We start from the raw sequence: 20,569 nt of genomic DNA, 5'->3' as shown, positions 1-20,569 counted from the left end.
AAAAAAAAGTGGCTAATAATAAGGACCTTGGAGTGGAGGGAGGAAAGATCAGTCCTTGTCAAACTACAACCTATGAGTCCTGCCACCCCCACAGCCTGCTGAACGAACAATCTGACACCCTGACAGTCGACCCAAAAAGACTGGTCCTTCAACTGATTTAGGATGCTCCACAGACAGGTTTGCATCTGTTCTCCTTAGTGGACCAGGTTTCTGGGAATTGATGGATAGTATTTGTTGAGCGCTTATAGGCAGAACACTGTACAAAGAGCTTGGGAGAGGATGATTCACATGATCCCTGCTCACAGACCGTTTACAATCTTGTGGAGGAGAAGGAAAAACAAATTATTTACAGACAGGAGAAAGGAAAAGTCCATAAGTGCTATGGGTGGTTGTGCGTACACCAAGTGTATGGAAATGCTGTAATGATGACTATGTGTAGCCAGAAAATTGTTGCCAAAGAGGACTCTCTGAATCTCCTCACGAAGTCCTAGCAGAGGCATCCTTGTGGAGATGCTACTTCAGAAGGGCTAGGAGTTCAGCACAGGGGGAAAGGCTTTACAAGAGCTCAGCATTGAAAGAGACAAGAAAGAGGCACAGTGAGTCAGTTAGCTGGACAGAAATGAAGATCGTGAGCCGGGGTGTACTGGGAGGGGGAGAACTGTCAGTGACTTAAAGCCAACAGTCTGGATTTCTTGCATGATGTCATGAAATAGTAACTATTGAAGATTTGAGGAGAAGGGAAACATATACAGAATATTTTAGAAAAATAATCCAGGCAGCAGAATGAAATATGAACTGGAGAAGGGAAAGCCGAGTGAGGAGACTGAAGGGGTAGCCAAGCCAGATAAAAACAAAAGCCTGGACAGCACAATGATTGTTTGGACGGAGAGGAAATGTTCATTCCTGGAAATGTGGTGAAGAAGAAACTGACAGCATTAAGCAACAGACTGAAGTGGAGGCTGAAAGGGGGAAGAGCCGAGGATAACGTCAAGCTTTCAGGTAGGCTTGAGAAACTAAGATAGCATTGCCATTGGGGTGGTGATAACTGTGATGAGAAAGTTAGGTGGAGGAGAGGATTTGGGAGGGTGAAGGGGCAGCTCAGTTTTAGATATATTGAGATATTCTATTAATCTCCCATAGAGAATGTATGATTATCTTAGGTCATATTAATAGAGTGTGTTTTATTAAGAAGGCCAAAATGTACTTGGAATTTGAGGTTTTATCTTAACAAGCTAATGCTCTTCATCACCTCGCCGCCTCCTACCTCACCTCCCTTCTCTCCTTCTACAGCCCAGCCCGCACACTCTGCTCCTCTGCCATCACTAACCTCCTCACTGGGCCTCGTTCTCGCCTGTCCAGCCCATCAACCCCTGGTCCACGTCCTACCAATGCCTGGAATGCCCTCCCTCCTCACATCTGCCAAATTAGCTCTCTTTCCCCCCTTCAAAGCCCTACTGAGGCCTTCCCAGACTGAGCCCCCCCTTTGCCTCTGCTCCTCCTCCCCATCGCCCCGACTTCCTCCCTCTGCTCTACCCCCTTCCTCGCCCCACAGCACTTGTGTATATTTGTACATATTTATTATTCTATTAATTTTATTAATGATGTGTATATATCTATAATTCTATTGATCTGTTCTGATGCCACTGATGCCTGTCTACTCGTTTTGTTGTCTGACTCCCCCTTCTAGACTGTTGCTGGGTAGGGATTGTCTCTACCTGTTATCAAATTGTACTTTCCAAGAGCTTAGTACAGTGCTCTCTGCACACTGTAAGCGCTCAATAAATACGATTGAATGAATGAATGAATGCTCTCTGCACTCTGTAAGCGCTCAATAAATACGATTGAATGAATGAATGAATTTCTATCTTGTCTTGTTTATCCCTGTGGAATGTTTCTGACTGGGGACAGCCATGTAGTGCAACATTTTGGATTTCATATAGCAGCATTTCACATTTTTCTTCCCTATGTCAGGGACGTGAATGGCAAGGCACAGAGATTTCTATCTGTGATCATCTGGATCTGAGGGGAGCATTTGGCTTTGCCAGACTGTCCAAAAAAGCATATTGGGAGAGCAACATAGTCTCAGCTACTGCGGTTTAAATTCACTGGGTCAGATTTCTCTCTCCATGTAGAATGCACAATTTCCCATGAAAGCCAAAGGGCAAAAACCGTGAATATCCCTGAAGATAGGATTTGGTCCACTGTGCTTAAACAAGCATTACCAATGAGCGGAAGGAGTCACGCTAAGAGGCTGGGAGTTAACCTCTCAAAATGATGCTAGTATATATACATATATATATATATATATATATATATATATATATATATATATATACCCAAGCAATTAAAATAAAATAAAATAGCCAATTCTTAAAGTCTGCACTCAGGCATATTTTGACCCTGTAAACAAATCAGGATAAGACCTGAAAGATCCAGGGACTATATCATTGGTCACAGTATTTTTGATAGTTTGGCCTGAGGTTTCCTCAAAAAGCCTGCAGCATCTAAGTTGGCTGTACCTAAATGCCAAGTATTACAGAATGGTGAAAATTCAGTGCTAATGCTCCATTTTTCTTAGCTTCTATTACTTACTTTGAAGTTCTGAATTTTGAACAATTTTTCCAATCGACTTGTCTGTCTGTCTGTCCTCCCTCCTATTATCCCTCCACTTTGGTTTGGGGAGACTCTGGGACAAGGGAACGGGTGATTGTAAGCTCCTCAAGGGCAAGGATCCCTTGTACCAACTCCATCGTTTGGAACTCTCCCAAGTGCTTAGTTCAGTGTCCTAAAACACAGCAATAGCTCAATAATTACCACTGATTGAGTAAATCCCCCTACGTCCTCTCCCAGGCTTACACAGTGTAAGGGCTTAATAAGTGCTTTAGTGGAGAAGAGGGTGGAGATGATTTGTAATTAATGTAATTCCCCTCTACACGGCAAGCTCACTGTGGTCAGGGAATGTGTCTACCAATTTATAGTGTACTTTCCCAAGCACTTAGTACAGTGCTCTGCACACAGTAAGCACTCAATAAATTTGATTGATTGACCGAAACACAACAAATGCTTGCCCTTGGCCCAAACTTATGCTAAATATTTTGCAATTGTCAAAGAAGCACAATAATAGCTTCTGTGACAAATGAATTTTCAATTATACTGATATAGACTAATAACTAAATTGGTTCAAGGTGTCAACTCTCATAGAAAAATCATTCAGTCATATGTTGAGCACTTACTATGTGCAGAGCAATGTATTAAGAGCTTGGGAGACTATCAATATAACAGAGTTGGTAGGTAAGTTCTTTGCCCACAGTAAGTTTACAGTCTAGAGGACAAAATACGTTCCTTCCTGGAAAAGGAGAGTCACAATAACCTTAATGTAAATGGAAGCTTTTTCATCAATCAATCAATTGTATTTATTGAGCATTTATTATATGTAGAGCACTGTTTGGTAGACACATTCCCTGATCACGAGGAGTGTTTTAATATGTTTCACAAAGACAGAGGAAAAAGTTTTAGAAAGCTTGTTGGAATGGGTGAAGTTGGAAAAAAAAAATAACTGAAAAGTCCTATTTGCAAGGATTAAATTTAGTTACGTTTCATCACAGTAATAATGACAAAGAAGCATCCTTCATTTAGTGAGCCATATATTTACTCAACACATGCTACTGAGACAGACTTTAGGCTCACAGTTCTTTTAGACTGTGAGCCCACTGTTGGGTAGGGACTGTCTCTATATGCCAACTTGTACTTCCCAAGCGCTTACTACAGTGCTCTGCACACAGTAAGCGCTCAATAAATATGATTGATTGATTGATTGACAGATGACAGCAACTAATGGGGTAGAAAACATTGCAATCAAGTCCAGCTTCAGAGACTGTGAAACAATGAAATGTCAGTTGGATAGAGGAGAAAGGTTACATTTTTCCTCCATCAGTTAATAGTTATATTTTTCCTCCATCAGATAACCACTTGGAGTAGACTTTGTGATTCCTCTGGACTCCAGAATAACCCTAGCAGCATGTCTTCCCTTCCCCATATCTGGATTTTGTCGATGAGCTCAAAGCTTACAGTTGGGTGGGGAAGAAAACTGTTCCAAGTGTTCTGGACAGGCTAACTCCAGCTGTATGGCTTTCAGTAAAAGGCCTTTATTACATCAATTGTACATCAGCCCTCCTAGTACCTGTAAGAAAGTTAGGCTGGATGGGCACTGTAGGCTGATTGTTACTATAGGATCCCTCTTCTTGTCTCTATCCTGTTTCACAGCTCTATAATGGACCCCTGGGCTGCAAATCCAGCAGCAGCCGTGCACAACAGAATAATTTTCTCCTACTGCATCAAATCGAGCTCCAACCCAGCAAATATTTACACCGTTTACTTTCTTCCGCAGTAAGAAGAATCTAAGAGGAAGGAGCTGCTGTCTCCCATGCAGTGGTGGAACTTGGGGAAAGGACAAAAATAAAAATGGATTGCAGTTGTAGATTGCCTAAACCTCAATGGTGTGAATTTGAAGACTCTCAAATGTACAATAGAGTAAATTATTTCTTTCTTTCTCCTAGGTGTATAGTCCTGTTATTATGAAGTGAGTTCAAAGAAAATTGAAGTCCATCTACTTTAGACCCATCAAAAGTTTTAGGATTTAAATTTAGATTTTTTTTTATCTTGCTGGTAATGGAGACAAAGTTCTGCTGGAAAATTACTTCTTAAAGACCTCAACTGTCCTCATGCTTATTCTTTTCTCAAATGGCACATTCTAACTTCAAGAAATGTACGGATCTGAGAAGACAGTCACATTGTAACTGAAGGAGTCTAAATCTTCCAAAGAAAATCTGAGCCATTCTTGGAATCTATGAAAGACCTGGAGAAAAAGTAACTTAAGGAGGTTTAGACAAACAGTAAACTATTAGTCTCCTGAGGCATAATCTTTGCAATCTAAACTGTTCACTGTCAATAGATGATTCAAATATTAAATCACTTTCTGTAATGATCTTGGGGAGGCGAGAAGTATGTAGCTACCCTAGATAGTAGGAAATGCCTAGGCATTAAATCCTTGATGGATATCAATATATCAGATGTGGTCTTATTTCAAAGGACCACAGCTAGAAATATATGCCCTTCTTCGATTGTTTTCCATTAGAATTTTGTGTGTTAGCTTGCAGATGGAGGCAAGTATTTCCAAGTGTTTGGAAGAGTCTTTAAATCACGTACAATTATGAAAGTTAGAACGTGCCTGTTCTCTTAACATTTTCCACTTGAACATATGTCACCTCAACTAAGAAAAAAAAAAGATGGGCAAGGATGAAGTGCCACTGAAACTTCACAAGAGCCCGAGAAAGCCATAACATAAGAAGGCATCCTCAATGATATATTTTATAATTAGTTTTCGTGGTTTGGAGCTGTTTTAAAATGATGCCACGTCTAAGTTCATAAATGAATATCCAAGCCCTAGATCACCAGAAACATCCATTCAGCAGGAAAATCAAGAAGGAAAAAAACCCAACACTAAATACCATCTGTTTGAAGTAGCAGCAGCAGCATCTTCCTACTTCTCAAGTAAGTCTTTAAACATCTCCCAAATCACTTTGAATTTGCCAGCAATATGCCAAGATGGTGTATTTTTTTAAAGTCATGAAAAGATAAACCTTTACAGAAAGAACAGATTTTCCTTTTGAAAAATCATGCCAACATTAGGTTTTACCAACCCTACGCAGGCAGTCTTGTGAGAGTAGTTCACTCATGTGTGAGCTATTTTCAACATATGCTCTGGTCAATATCTGTATGAGGCTGCTGCTTTACCGACAATATTAAGGAAAACTATCAAAATATTAGTGTCCTATGACATCACAGAAATTGAAATAGATTCACCCTTTTACTGGCTCTTGCTCAATTTTAATAATCTGGAATTTTGGCTCTCCTTTCTCAAATCATAGCACCAATAGAGAGTTGAATGGAAGATAAATGCCTTTTAGGGGATGCTCTTGGCCATTTTTTTAAGTTCCAAGGGAAAAGATGCATTTCTCCAAATTGTTTGGCCCCAGCTTTAATCACAAGATTCAAGTGTTTGCCTTAAATGTATCATGGAAGAAGGAGCAGTTTAGAATGTCTAGCAAAAAGCTCTCTCCCATGACTTCCTCTTGTGGGGATGCTGCAGGTCCATGAAATCTGACAAGTGAAGCAATTAAAATTGTAAGCCTAAGTATATAGCCCAGTATCAGAAGAAATACTTGCGACATTTTTTTTTGTACATGTCTTCTAGAATATGAGTTGGTTCTATCTGAAGCCAGGAGTAGTGCAATAATTGAGGATGGTATGTCATTCTTTTCATTCTAATCTACTTTATCACTCATGGCCAGTCTGGTATGTAGATTTCTTGATTTCAAAAAGTGATAAAAATGAGCAAGATAGACTAAAGAGATTTTCTTAAGATTAATATTTGAGAAGTGGGGGTCAAATTCATTTGTAGCCAGCTGGTACCTCATCTTGTTGCTATATAGCCAAGAAATTCATTCATTCAGTGGTATTTATTGAGCACTTACTGTGTGCAGAGCACTGTACTAAGCGCTTGGGGAGTACAAGCTAGCAACATATAGAGACGGTACCTACCTTACTGTGTGCAGAGCACTGTACTAAGCTCTTGGGGAGTACAAGTTAGCAACATATAGAGATGGTACCTACCCAACAACGGGCTCACAGTCTAGAAGGGGGAGACAGACAACAAAACATGTGGAGAATGTTCCTAGTGTGACATTTACTGCAAATAGAATGCATTGAAAGTTATATTGAAAGAGAGAGATCTTAAAATGCCTAGAAACACTTTACATTTTTAAAAAAGTACTTTCTGGGAACTTCTGCATTACTAAATTCATTTTGTCCAATAAACTAAGTGTGGGAGTAAGTCTAAAGTTGACCGGGAAGAAGACGTGCCTTTTTTTCCACCTTCACGTTCCGTTTTCAGCAGTTCCTAAATTCCCACCTCGGTCTCAACCCGGAGCCGATCCCTCTGGATCATTTTCAAAACGACAAATGATCTTACCTGAGCTAACGATGGGAGGCGGCTGGGGACCTGAACGGTTTTGAAGAGATGATTGGGGTCCAAAGCAGGAGGATTAGACAGAGCGTCGGGCTGGGATTTCTAAATGGACTTCGGGTGTATTAACATCCTAGAATTACGGTCCTTTGGGGAAATCCTACCGACTAATATTAGCCGCCAAGCTGCTACCAGTCTGGGAAAGCACTAGAGGGCAAGAGCATCTCACACATACATCCTTAGAGAAACGGTCAGTGGCGAAGGCTTGGGTACCACACACCCAAGAAGGATGCTGACGAAGCTCAGAAAGAAAAAGAAAAAACCCCAAAACATTCTGCCCTTCAAATTTACTGAGCGCTTACTGTGTGCAGAGCACCGTACTAAGCGCTTGGGAAGTACAAATGGGCAACCTATAGAGAAGGTCATTCATTCAATCATATTTATTGAGCGCTTACTGTGTGCAGAGCACTGTACTAAGCGCTTGGGAAGTACAAATGGGCAACCTATAGAGACGGTCATTCATTCAATCGTATTTATTGAGCGCTTACTGTGTGCAGAGTACTGTGCTAAGCGCTTGGGAAGTACAAATGGGCAACCTATAGAGACGGTCATTCATTCAATCGTATTTATTGAGCGCTTACTGTGTGCAGAGTACTGTACTAAGCGCTTGGGAAGTACAACTGGGCAACCTATAGAAACAGTCAGTCATTCACTCATTCATTCAATCGTATTTATTGAGCGCTTACTGTATGCAGAGCACTGTACTAAGCGCTCGGGAAGTACAAATGGGCAACCTATAGAGACGGTCATTCATTCAATCGTATTTATTGAGCGCTTACTGTGTGCAGAGTACTGTGCTAAGCGCTTGGGAAGTACAAATGGGCAACCTATAGAGACGGTCATTCATTCAATCGTATTTATTGAGCGCTTACTGTGTGCAGAGTACTGTACTAAGCGCTTGGGAAGTACAAATGGGCAACCTATAGAGACGGTCATTCATTCAATCGTATTTATTGAGCGCTTACCGTGTGCAGAGTACTGTGCTAAGCGCTTGGGAAGTACAAATGGGCAACCTATAGAGACGGTCATTCATTCAATCGTATTTATTGAGCGCTTACTGTGTGAAGAGCACTGGACTAAGCGCTCGGGAAGTCCAAGTCGGCAACATCTAGAGACAGTTCCTACCCAACAGCGGGCTCCCAGTCTAGAAGGGGGAGACAGACAACAGAACAAGTGGACAGAATAAATGGAATAAATAGAGTGATAGCTATATACACAAACACCCAGAGCAAGTAGGCAGAATAAATAGAATTATCGCTATAAACACAAACGCCCAGAACAAGTAGACGGAATAAATAGAATTATCGCTATAAACACAAACGCCCAGAACAAGTAGACAGAATAAACAGAATTATAGCTATATACGCAAACGCCCAGAACAAGTAGACAGGGGTCAGTATGGTCAGAATAAATAGAATTAGAGCTATCATCATCAATCGTATTTATTGAGCGCTTACTGTGTGCAGAGCACTGTACTAAGCGCTTGGGAAGTACAAATTGGCAACATATAGAGACAGTCCCTACCCAACAGTGGGCTCACGGTCTAAAAGGGGGAGACAGAGAACAAAACCAAACATACTAACAAAATAAAATAAATAGAATAGATATGTACAAGTAAAATAAATAGAGTAATAAATATGTACAAACATATATACAGCTATATACCCAAATGCCCGACTCCAGCGTGCAATAGTGGACTCGCATTGACGATATCCTTTTCTGCTGCCAGGTTAATATATCCAGCGCTTAGAACAGTGCTTCGCACGTACCATTAACAAATGCCATTATTTATTATTATTACTATTATTCATTCATTCATTCGTATTGATTGAGCGCTTACTGTGTGCAGAGCACTGGACTAAGCGCTTGGGAAGTCCAAGTCGGCAACATCTAGAGACGGTCCCTGCCCAACAACGGGCTCGCAGTGTAGAAGGGGGAGACGGACAACAACACATGTGGACAGGTGTCATCAGAATAAATAGAATTAAAGCTCTAGGCACGATGATGATGATGATGATTGCCATGCTCCAGTGTGTTTCAGACCCAGGGGTTTGGGGGAGATGGTGATGAAGTCGGGTGAGGTGATGGGGAGGATGGGAGAGAGGGGGAAACGGGGATGAGGGAGACGGGGAAAAGTTCCCAAGTGTCAGGGGCAACGAGCCCCCATCCCGTCCCCTGCCCTCCCTTCCCCGCCGCTTTGGGGGTTACCTGAAGCGGCGGTTGTCCATGGCCGGGGTCCAGCCGGCCCCCCTGGGGGGACAGCTCGGTGGGGGGGGGGGGGGGCGGCCGCTGTTGGCGCTACGCGGCCGGTGCCCGCTACTGCGCGACCGGGAGCGGCTGGCGGGCAGCCGGCCGGCGGCCGGGGGGACCCGCGCTCAAGGCGACGCCCCCGCGCAGGCTCCTCCTTCATTGGCTGGACGCTCGGCCAATCGGAGCCCGGCCCGGCACGGCCCGGCCCGCCCGGCCTGCCCGGCCTCCCGCAGGACCCGCACGACCCGAGCCCTGCTCCCCGGGCTCGGCCCCCCATGGCTGGGGGCCGACGGACGGACGGACGGACAGGCGACCAGCAGGCCTCTCCTCCTCCTCCTCCCCCACCACATCCTCCCCTTTCCTGCATCCTCCTCCTCCCTCTCCCTCCGTACCCACCACATCCTCCCCTTTCCTGCATCCTCCTCCTCCTCCCTCTCCCTCCTTACCCACCACATCCTCCCCTTTCCTGCATCCTCCTCCTCCTCCCTCTCCCTCCTTACCCACCACATCCTCCCCTTTCCTGCATCCTCCTCCTCCCTCTCCCTCCTTACCCACCACTCCTCCCGTCTCGTGCATTCCCCTCACCTACCTCATCTCCCTCCTTGCCCACCATCCTCCCCTTTCCTGCATCTTCCTCCTCCTCCTTCCTTATCCACCACACCCTCCCCTCTCCTGCATCCCCTTCCTCATCTCCCTCCTTATCCACCACATCTTCCCCTCTCCTGCATCCCCCTCCTCACATCCCTCTTTATACACTACATCCTCCCCTTCCCTGCATCCCCCTCCTCCTCCTCCCTCTCCTCCATCCCCCTCCTCCATCCCCCACCTCCTCACCTTCCTCCTTCTCCCCCTCCTCCCACCCTCCTCCCCCCCCCTCCCCCCTCCTCCCTCCTCCTCACCTCCCTCCTCTTCCCTCTCCCTCCTTACCCACCACTTCCTCCCCTTTCCTGCATCCTCCTCCTCCCCTTCCTGCATCCCCCTTCTCCTCACCTTCCTTCTCCTCATCTCCCTCCTTATCCACCACATCCACCCCTCTCCTGCATCCCTCTCCTCCCTCCTCATCTCCCTCCTTATCCACTACATCTTCCCCTTTCCTGCACCCTCCTCCCCCTCTCTCCTTATCCACCACATCCCCCTCTCCTCCCTCATTTCCTCCTTACCGCCCTCCTTATCCACCGCATCCTTCCCTCTCCAGCATCCTCCTCCTCCTCATTTCCTCCTCCTCTTCACCTCCCTCCTTATCCACCATATTCTCCCATGCCGTGCATCCCCCTCCTCGCCTTTTCCTCTCCTCTTCCTCTCCCTCCCTCCTTATGCACCCCATTCCCCCTCCTCCGTCTGACAGCCTCCGCGGGCCCCGGGCCGGGCAGTAAGGTGCCAGGGCGCACGTGGAGCCGCTGGGCATCCTGTTGGTCTCCACTCTTGGAAGTTGGGATCGAGCAGGCCATTCCCGGCCGTTTGCCGGGAAGCAACGAGTTTAGCACGTGAGTCCTCATCCCAGCACACCTGGCCGCCGTCTCACCTGCTTTCACGTGGCTTGGCTTCCTCTTCATCTGGCCCAGCCCAGAGCAGCAGGGATTCCAGCCTTGGCAGGCGGCAGAGTTGAGCCGGGCTAGTTTCTGCCCCGCTCACCCATCCAGTCGTTTAGTAAATTGCCCGCAGGGATTTAAAGGGATTAAAACATCTCCTCGGCTTTCACCAGGAAGTGGTGAGGATCTGGCACCGTGAATGGAGCACATCGCATGAATTCCCTGAGCGTTTTTATAGGTGGAATCTCTCGTTGGAAGCTGCCAACTCTATTTCCAGCGTTCTGGTGACATAGACTTTTCCTATTTTCTTTTTAACATTTCAGATGAAAGTAACATTAAACACATTTATGTCACGCTTTCTCCCCCCATCCTTCAAGGATTTGAAATTCTTGCTTTCCTGTAAAGTGGAAAAGACCCTGCCCCATCACTGGACTTTAGATTTAGTGAAACATCCTGGGTTGAAATGATTAATTAATGAATTAATTTAGATCCTGTTAGTGGATTTTAGATTTAGTGAAACATCCTGGGTTGAAATGATTAATTCTGCACTGCTTGTGGGCTAGAGGGGGGCGGGGGTGCAGTTTTCGTATTTTTTTCACCATTGCTGTTGTTCTTTGTTATTAATCAATCATTTATTGAGCACTTCTGTGTGCAGAGCACTGTACTAAGTGCTTGGTAGAGTACCATATAACAGAGAAGTAGCATGGTCTAGTGGATAGAGCATGGGCCTGGGTTCTAATCCCAGTCCCACCATTTGTTTGCTGTGTGTCTTTGGGAAAGTCACATAACTTTTCTGTGCCTTAGTTACCTCATCTGTAAAATGGAGATTAAGACTGTGAGCCCCCTGTGGGACATGGACTTTGACCAACATGCTTACCTTATATCTACCCCGGAGCTTAGAACAGCACCTGGAACATAGTAAGCACTTAAATACAACAGTTGTCATTATTATTTTCAAATTCCATCAAAAAAAGGTAAATAGGCATGTTTTCCGCCCCACAGTGAGCTTACAGTCTAGAGGAGATTTCTTTTTGCCTTTTTCCCAGGGAAATGGAAGAATCTCCAGCCAACTAAATCAGTGTATCATCCTCAACTATGCCTGCTTACCCAGTGGGTTAGGACCCAATATTATTTCCTGCTGTTAAGGTCTCAAAGATTAGTGGTTTCAGCACAGACTTATCTGTTAGTCTTCTGGCTGCATCTGTACAATGTTTGGGTCTGGACATAAGGGGACTGGAGAGAAAGTGTGGTTGGCTCAATGTCAACAATCACCCTACTGCAAAAATAGCTCAGGTATATGTCCCTCTTAACCTCTGAGTAATGCTTTCTCAAGTGATAAGGGGCCAGAAAATGTGCCCTACTGAATTTTCGTGGGCAAGTGATTTTTTCATAATGATACATATTTTCCTGGATACAATCTCACCTTCAGCAGCAGCAAGCATCTGAAAACTGAAGGGCAGCTGTCCTGGTGCCGCCATCTCTTTGAAGTCCCTGTTTGGTGGGAACTATTATCTGGAGTCTCAAGTTGGAGTACATAAGAAGCACACTCCTGTAGGTAAATGCTGGCAGAAAAGTAACTTTTTTCAAAACTACAAGCCCTTTACATTCAGTTTTTGTTGTTTGAAATAGTCAACTGCTTTCTTCACTCACAAATTAAATGCTTGTAACTATTAAAAGTATAAAAAATTCAGGATAGAAACAATGGTGCAATAATTTACACACACCCGTAGCAAACCATTCCTGCTTTTTATAGGGCTCTTCATGAGAGTTAACAAGCTACCCATAGTACTGATTAGCAATTAATTTTAGAATTTTAAGACCACTGAAAAACAAAGATAATTTCTAGTGAGGGTGGAGAATTTTCTTGTCTCTGCTTCTGGTGTACTGTCCTAAGTGCTTAATGCATGGCTTTGCCCAAACTAAGTGCTCAAATAACTCAGGTTCATATCTTTATTATTATTATCATTAGTACTACTGTTGCATTTAAATGCTTAATATGTACCCAGCACTGTGCTAAACACTGAGATAGATGTCCGATAGATAGGACTAGCAGTTTAAGTAGGCAGGAGTAGAATTTAATCCCCATTTTACAGATGAGAAAATTGAGGCACAGAGAAGTTAAGTCACTTACCGAAGGCCACACAACGAGGCAGTGCAGATACCAAGGAAAAGCATTCAGCTCTTCCAGCCCTTGTGCAGACATAATTCATACTGACATAAGAACTGATATATATATAAAATGTATGAATATATATATTTAACATGTTTACACAATTATGTAAAACATTTCATGTTTTTATTATATATGTACATATAGATGTGCCCGTTGTCGGGTAGGGGCCGTCTCTATATGTTGCTGACTTGTACTTCCCAAGCGCTTAGTACAGTGCTCTGCACACAGTAAGTGCTCAATAAATACGATTGAATGAATGAATATCATATATAATTATACACCTATAATAAAACATTATGAAGAATTAAACTGGATCTTCTAATGGATGAATTTTTACAGCAAAATCAAAGGGGAAATCAAAAATGTATTGGGGGATTAGTTACATTTTAAAAATCGTATTTATAAAGCACTTTGTATTTAACAGCCCATATCCCTCATTGAGCTTAAAGTCTAAGTATTTTTGCATAAATCTATATGGGAGTCATTTGGATCAAGTTATTTCCCATGACCATGAAGAGGGCAAAAGATAAAGCCCTAAAATGCCTTTTGAAATTATTTTTCTAGTGCATGTCATTTTTGTTTCATTTTTCAGTGCCTCACCTCAAAAATCCTTCTGTTCTCAATCAGTGTAAAACCTTATAAGCTGATTGTGAGGCAAATTTTTAATTACATGCCCTGGGTGTTGACTGCTTGGCAGTAGAAAAAAAAATGGGCTTAGGATAAAACTACTGCTTTGTACCTCTTTTGGAGCCAAAATATTACCCATTTGTACAAAAAATAATAATCTGAATCTTCCAAGTCTGTCTCCAGGAATGGGTAGCTCCCAAATCCACTAAGGTTTTCTCAGAATTAGTCTACTACAGTAACACTTAAGTTAGAGCTCAGACCCCTTGCCAAGAAGTGTAAGAGAGGCTCATTATTGAAGAGCAAGAAACAATTGGTGTCACTCAATAGGAACATTAACTAGAAAGAAAAGACTTCAAGAAGGAAAAAGAAAACGTCCTTTTCCTCAGGTTTCCAAAGGCCCATATTGGGACACTCTCCATTTGATCTGCTTCCTAGGTCTCAAGAGGTTGAACAAAAGAATACATTTTCAACAAATATCCAGTGCACTGTTTAATTTTCTGTTTTGAATATATATGCCTTTAATTTACAGGTCGTTAAGAGAAATAAATGAGGGAAAAGAGATAAGAGGTTTAAATTAGGAAGCTGAATATACTGTTAGCGGAGACAAGTAATACTGAGTTTCTGAAGATTCTTCAGCTTGAATCATCTATAAAAAATTGAATTTGATATATAAAAATGTAAAAATGTTTCACTGGATCAGGAGAAACTTTGTGAGTTTCAAAGCTTGAGTAAGATATTTTCAGTGAAAATAGAAATAAAATGTTCAAGATTAAAATCTGATCATTCTAGAGCAATAAGGCTTACGTGCATCTATCTCTAAATCTTAGAATTTTAAAGGCCTCTCTATGTAGAGGAAAGTGACTTTTTTGGTGACTACATCCTCGTACTACCCTAGGTTCACAGTTAAAAATCAAGCACTGACATCTAAATGAAATGATTCACAGAAATAGATAGGCCATACTGCCAAGGAAAAGGAGATGATATTTTTTTATCCAGAAGAAACTTCCAGTAGTTCAAATTCAGGATATTTGAATTTTTAAGTACAATTATTTAACTACCACCAAATGAAGGAGATTCATTTTTCAAACCCCCAGGTAGAGAAGCTATTTTTGTAAAGCGCTTGAAAAGTTTCACCCTTTAAATTTTTCATTAATATTTTGTCCATATACTAGAATGCACTATACATTAAGAGTGTATTTCTCCTGCTGACCAGGTGAAGGGAATTTGTGTCAGGACAGCCCCTCTAGAGTACCATATCTTGTTATGGTTTTATATTTTCAACAAAGGATTAAAAGAAGGGGGGTTGGGGCGAAGAAGAATATATTTATTCTAATCTGAAAACCCAAGAGAAATCAGCATTTGATGTCCCATTATATAGGTTTGGCTAACGAGCTAACTAATCCTTGAGTCTATTTTAGGAAATTAAAGACCTGACAACTTGGACCAAGGACAGGTTTGATCAATTTCTGTGTTCATCTCTCTCTTTAGATATATTCTTAATCATCACCCAGAATTCAAGGTCTTTGAAAAATAGATTATTTTGGTACTACAAAAGATGAAGCTGTCTACTGATACACTGAATTTTCTTGTGGCTTTTTTCTTTTACCTACAGACAATCCTCAACATATGGCTTTTTGAATTCTGACGAACAGCACAGCACTTTGAACATTCTAAATTAGCACCCTGTTGTAGCTTTATGACAACGCGTCCACCATTTTCCACCCTAGCTTCCTTCATAACACTGCCAAAATGGACGGGTCCACTCTCCCTGGTGATGAGGTAAGTTGTCCTATCTCACCTCTAGCCACTTCAGCCTTCTTCAAACTTCTCTCCCCAAATTGTTTTCTGTTTCCCTCATTCAGTCAATCAGTCAGTCAATCAATGGTATTTATTGAGTGCTTACTTAATGCAGAGCACTGTACTAAGCACTTGGAGGCTATAGTAGAACAATATAACAGGCACATTTCCTGCTCACGACAAGCTTACAAGTCTGGAGGGGAGATAATATAAATAAATAAAATTACAAATATGCTGCAATGCTCAGGGGGGGAATGAATGAAGGGAGCAAGTCAAGACGGCACAGGAGGGAATAGGACAAGAGAAAAGGAGGGCTTAATAAGGGAAGAGATGTGCCTTCTATAAGGCTCTGAAGGAGGTGAAGGTGTTGTCTATCTGAAAGATGTAACAGTCTGTGGACTCTGATTGAACCTACCTCTTCTTTCCTGCAGTTCCTCCATGGCCTCCCCATCTCCTCCCTACTTTGTACTCTTGTCTTCCTCCTGTTTCCCGATGATTGTCCCCAGAATTGCCACAGCCACGGAGATTGGGCCCCATCCCGGACCTCCCCATGCTGACTGATCCTGCCCAGCCCCCATGGCTATTGGGGGCCCAGCCAAAAGTGGGGCAGGGTGGGAGTGCTGTAGGGAAGGGGCTGACCTGGCTACCTACAACCATACAATCATTATTAAAAAAATAATAATTCTCTGGAGAACTGGAAAGAAAAAGGAGGAAACATGGGGTTGGGAGGAAACAGATTTGGAGGTATGCAGGGAAGGCGAGCAGGCATATGACAGTCATTAGGAAATAGGTAACTATTTGGGGGAAGAAGTTTAGAGAGGAAATCTCATTCAATCAGACACCCCCCTGAGCCTGTATTTCTTCATGGTCTGTACACAGCGTAGCTCAGGAGAAGCAGCGTAGCTCAGTGGCAAGAGCCCGGGCTTTGGAGTCAGAGGTCATGGGTTCGAATCCTGAGTCTGCCACATGTCTGCTGTGTGACCTTGGGCAAGTCACTTAACTTCTCAGAGCTTCAGTTCCCTCATCTGTAAAATGGGGGTGAAGACTGTGAGTCCCACGTGGGACAACTTGATCATCTTGTATCCCCCCCAGCGCTTAGAACAGTGCTTTGCACATAGTAAGCACTTAACAAATACCATCATCATTATTATTATTATTACTTTTAACTTGCCTAATTACAATATAAATATGTTGATGTAGCCGACCCCAGGCCCATGTCCCGCTCCTGACCTGGAATGCCCTCCCTCTACACATCTGCCAGGCTAGCTCTCTTCTTCCCTTCAAAGCCCTACTGAGAGCTCACCTCCTCCAGGAGGCCTTCCCAGACTGAGCCCCCTTTATCCTCTCCCCATCCCCCACCTCCCTACCTCCTTCCCCTCCCCACAACATTTGTATTCATTCATTCATTCAGTCGTATTTACTGAGCACTTACTGTGTGCAGAGCACTGTACTAAGTGCTTGGGCAGTACAAGGTGACAACATATAGAGACGGTCCCTACCCAACAACAGGCTCACAGTCTAGAAGGGGGAGACAGACCACAAAACAAAACATGTGGACAGGTGTCAAAATCGTCAGAACAAATAGAATTATAGCTATATGCACATCATTAACAAAATAAATAGAATAGTAAATATGTATAAGTAAAATAAATAGAGTAATAAATCCGTACAAATATATACAAGTGCCGTCGGGAGGGGAAGGAGGTAGGGCAGAGGGGGGAGATGGGGAGGAGGAGAGGAAAAAGGGGGAGGCTCAGTGTGGGAAGGCCTCTTGGAGGAGGTGAGCTCTCAGTAGGGCTTTGAAGGGAGGAAGAGAGCTAGCTTGGTGGATGTGTGGAGGGAGGGAGGGCATTCCAGGCCAGGGGGAGGACGTAGGCCGAGGGTCGACGGCGGGACAGGCGAGAATGAGGTACAGTGAGGAGGTTAGCAGCAGAGGATCGGAGGGTGCGGGCTGGGCTGGAGAAGGAGAGAAGGGAGGTGTGGTAGGAGGGGGCAAGGTGATGGACGGCCTTGAAGCCAAGAGTGAGGAGTTTTTGCTTGATTCGTAGGTTCACAGGCAGCCACTGGAGATTTTTGAGGAGGGGCGTGATATGCTCAGAGTGTTTCTGATTTGTACAGATTTATTACTCTATTTTACTTGTACATATTTGCTATTCTATTTATTTTATTAATGATGGTGCATATAGCTATAATTCTATTTGTTCTGACGATTTTGACACCTGTCTATATGTTTTGTTTTGTTGTCTGTCTCCCCCTTCTAGACTGTGAGTCCATTGTGGGGTAGGGACCGTCTCTATATGTTGCTGACTTGGACTTCCCGAGCGCTTAGTACAGTGCTCTGCACACAGTAAATGCTCAATAAATATGATTGAAAGAATAAATCTCTGATTGGGTACCCAATTTGGTGGCAAAAATGGGGTATCGGGTCTTGGTTGGGCTCAGGAACCAATCCCCAGTTGCAACATTTTTGGTTCGAAAGAATCGGTTCTAATTTGTCACATTTCGACTTGTGGCAAAAATGATAGGAAACAACTGTGTCAGAAGCCTGAGGACTGCCTGTATTCTATTCATAAACATCTCATTTGAAAATTATACCCTTAGAAAGAAGTTGCACCAAGAAAAATGTTTTATTCAAAATTCCTAACTCTATGTTAATTTTTCCTTTGTGAGAATTTTAATCTTTTTCTTATCAAGTCAATGAATGATTTCTTTTCAATTCCTATATTGTAACTTACTCCAAAACCTACAATACTGTGGACTGTCTTGTGGAGTTTTCTCTCCCTTTGCATGAGGGACTTGAACTGTTTTCCCTTCCTTCCTTCCATATGCCATTCTTCATAGGCCATTCAGCCTGTCCTTATAGGTGAGATATCTTGGCTGTTGCCTAGCCACATCTTTAGTTTATTGCTTCTATAGGCTCTTAATCCTGAGCATTCCTTGTCAGATTTTCCTTGACATTTCTGCTCCTTCGTCTGGTTGAATTTTTCCTGTATCCCAGGAATTTACAAGCTACTTTTGTTGTTTGGGGAGCCGTGACAGTCCAACACTCCCAGGTTTTTCTCCATTTTTCAGGTTTGTAAAACAGTATTGAATGCTTTTGTGTCTCACCCTTCCAACTCACCTTTATGCCCTTACTTCTCCTATAACTTTTCTCAGTTTATTATTTTCTCTTTTTTATTTTAATATATCTGTTAAGCACTTACTACGTGCCAGGCACTACACTAAGTGCTGGGTTTGGTACAAGCTAATTAGGTTGGACACAGTCCCTGTCCCACTTGGGGCTCACAGTCTTATTCCCCATTTTACAGATGAGCTAACTGAGGCACAGAGAAGTTAAGTGACTTGCTTAAGGTCACACAGCATTCAAATGGCAGAGTTGGGATTCTCTCATTTTATGTTCCAAGCTTTTATCTTCACAGTGCCAGCAGCTAGTATTTTTAATCCAAGACTCCTTTCCCTGAACTTTGGAAGGGGCAGACCCTCTTAACCACCTTGAGAGGCTACATGGTAAGCAACCAGGACTCAAAACTCAGTAGCTCTCTTTTCTTTATCAAGATCGAAATGACAAATCCTTAAAAGAGTTCCAAACTAGCCGTTTTTATACCTCCTTCAGAGGGGGTAGATCAGTAAGTTGTTGTTTACCAAAACTGATGGACAGAGAGTGTGTCTGCTAATTCTGTTGTACTGTACTCTCCCAAGCATTTAGTACAGTGCTCTGTACAAAGTAAGTGCTCGATAAATGCAATTAATTGGTTTACTGAGATAGAACTACAAGGAAGCTGATCCATTAGTAGAGACAGAGGTTATGGGTTCAAATCACGGCTCCGCCAATTGTCAGCTGTGTGACTTTGGGCAAGTCACTTAACTTCTCTGGGCCTCAGTTCCCTCATCTGGAAAATGGGGATTAAGACTTTGAGCCCCCCGTGAGACAACCTGATCACTTTGTAACCTCCCCAGCACTTAGAACAGTGCTTGGCACGTTGTAAGTGCTTAATAAATGCCATTATTATCATTATTATTATTATAATGATTAAAATCCTTATTTTACCAATGGACACCAGGCATCAAGTCAGCAACTGGCCTAGAAGCAACCTGGCCTAGTGGAAAGAGTTCGGGCCTGAAGGAGCACAGGCTTGGGAGTCAAGGGACCTGGGTTCTAATCTCAGCTCCACCAAGTTTGTCCTATGTGACCCTGGGCAAGTCACTTCACTTCTCTGTACCTCAGTTACTTCATCGCAAAATGGGGGCAAATACTGTTTGCTCTATGTGGGTCAGAAACCGTGTCCAACCTGATTATCTTGTACCTATCCTGATGCTTAATACACTGCCTGGCACAGAGTAAGCACTTAACACATACCATAACAAAAACTAACTTTGTAGGAAACATGTAAAAATGACATACTTGATGTTTCTCTAAAAGAGGTCTGACCAGGAATACTGACATAAGGGAATATTAAGGAGTCTGATGCGGAGGAAGGTAGGAGTTGAAAGAAGGTAGAGAGATGAGACTTCATCCTTCATGCCTGCCTATCTCCACTGCCCTTTCCTAGTAGTAGTAGCTGTAGTAATAGTATTGTAGTAGTATTTATTGATCTTGAACAGTGCACTGTAAAAAAAACTCTCAAAAAATACAGACTATTGAAGTGGCATGTTCACTGGCCACAAGGGGCTTACACTCTAGCATTGTATTTATTTTGTCCACTAAATTGATAAATATTTCTTTGTCTAACAGTGGAAACAAGCATAGAAATATTTATAGCTATAACTTTAGTGTACAAAATTGAGTAGACATACTCAATTAAGGACATATACGTTAAGTGCAAGTGTTTGGCCGAAGAAATTGTGTGGCTCAGATGATGGAAATTAACCTTGGGAAGCTGATTGGAGGAAGTGGGATTTTAGGAGGGAATGCGAAGAGAGATGGGGTCGGTCTGATGTGAAGCAGCACGGCTTAGTGGAAAGAGCACGGGTTTGGGAGTCAGGGGTTGTGAGTTCTAATCTCGGCTCCGCCACTTGTCAGCTGTGTGACTTTGGGCAAGTCACTTACCTTCTCTGTGACTCAGTTCCCTCATCTGTAAAATGGGGATTAAGACTATGAGCCCCACGGGG

General features: G+C 43.1%; 1 protein-coding gene and 1 long non-coding RNA gene across 3 annotated transcripts in view; one reads left to right on the top strand and one right to left on the bottom strand.

The window, feature by feature from the left end:
- The window catches only part of LOC119935683 (bifunctional heparan sulfate N-deacetylase/N-sulfotransferase 3), a 141,684-nt gene extending 132,322 nt beyond the window's left edge, over positions 1-9,362 (bottom strand). The window contains exon 1 of the mRNA XM_038755115.1: positions 9,293-9,362. The gene's annotated coding sequence lies outside the window, so the exon portion shown is untranslated. The remainder of the gene's footprint in view (positions 1-9,292) is intronic.
- A 1,169-nt stretch (positions 9,363-10,531) lies between these two features.
- The window catches only part of LOC119935857, a 76,139-nt gene continuing 66,101 nt past the window's right edge, over positions 10,532-20,569 (top strand). The window contains exons 1-2 of one of the 2 annotated variants that reach the window (XR_005453468.1): positions 10,532-10,818; positions 15,276-15,442. This is a non-coding gene — a long non-coding RNA (uncharacterized LOC119935857). Of the gene's footprint in view, positions 10,819-12,312; positions 12,415-15,275; positions 15,443-20,569 lie in introns of those variants that run through there. The other variant, XR_005453467.1, reaches the window with a different exon arrangement.

Source organism: Tachyglossus aculeatus, chromosome 12 (assembly GCF_015852505.1).
Source record: "Tachyglossus aculeatus isolate mTacAcu1 chromosome 12, mTacAcu1.pri, whole genome shotgun sequence".
NCBI lineage: Eukaryota > Metazoa > Chordata > Mammalia > Monotremata > Tachyglossidae > Tachyglossus > Tachyglossus aculeatus.
The sequence above is the reverse complement of the archived record's forward strand: the minus strand, read 5'-3'. Positions and strand labels throughout refer to the sequence as shown.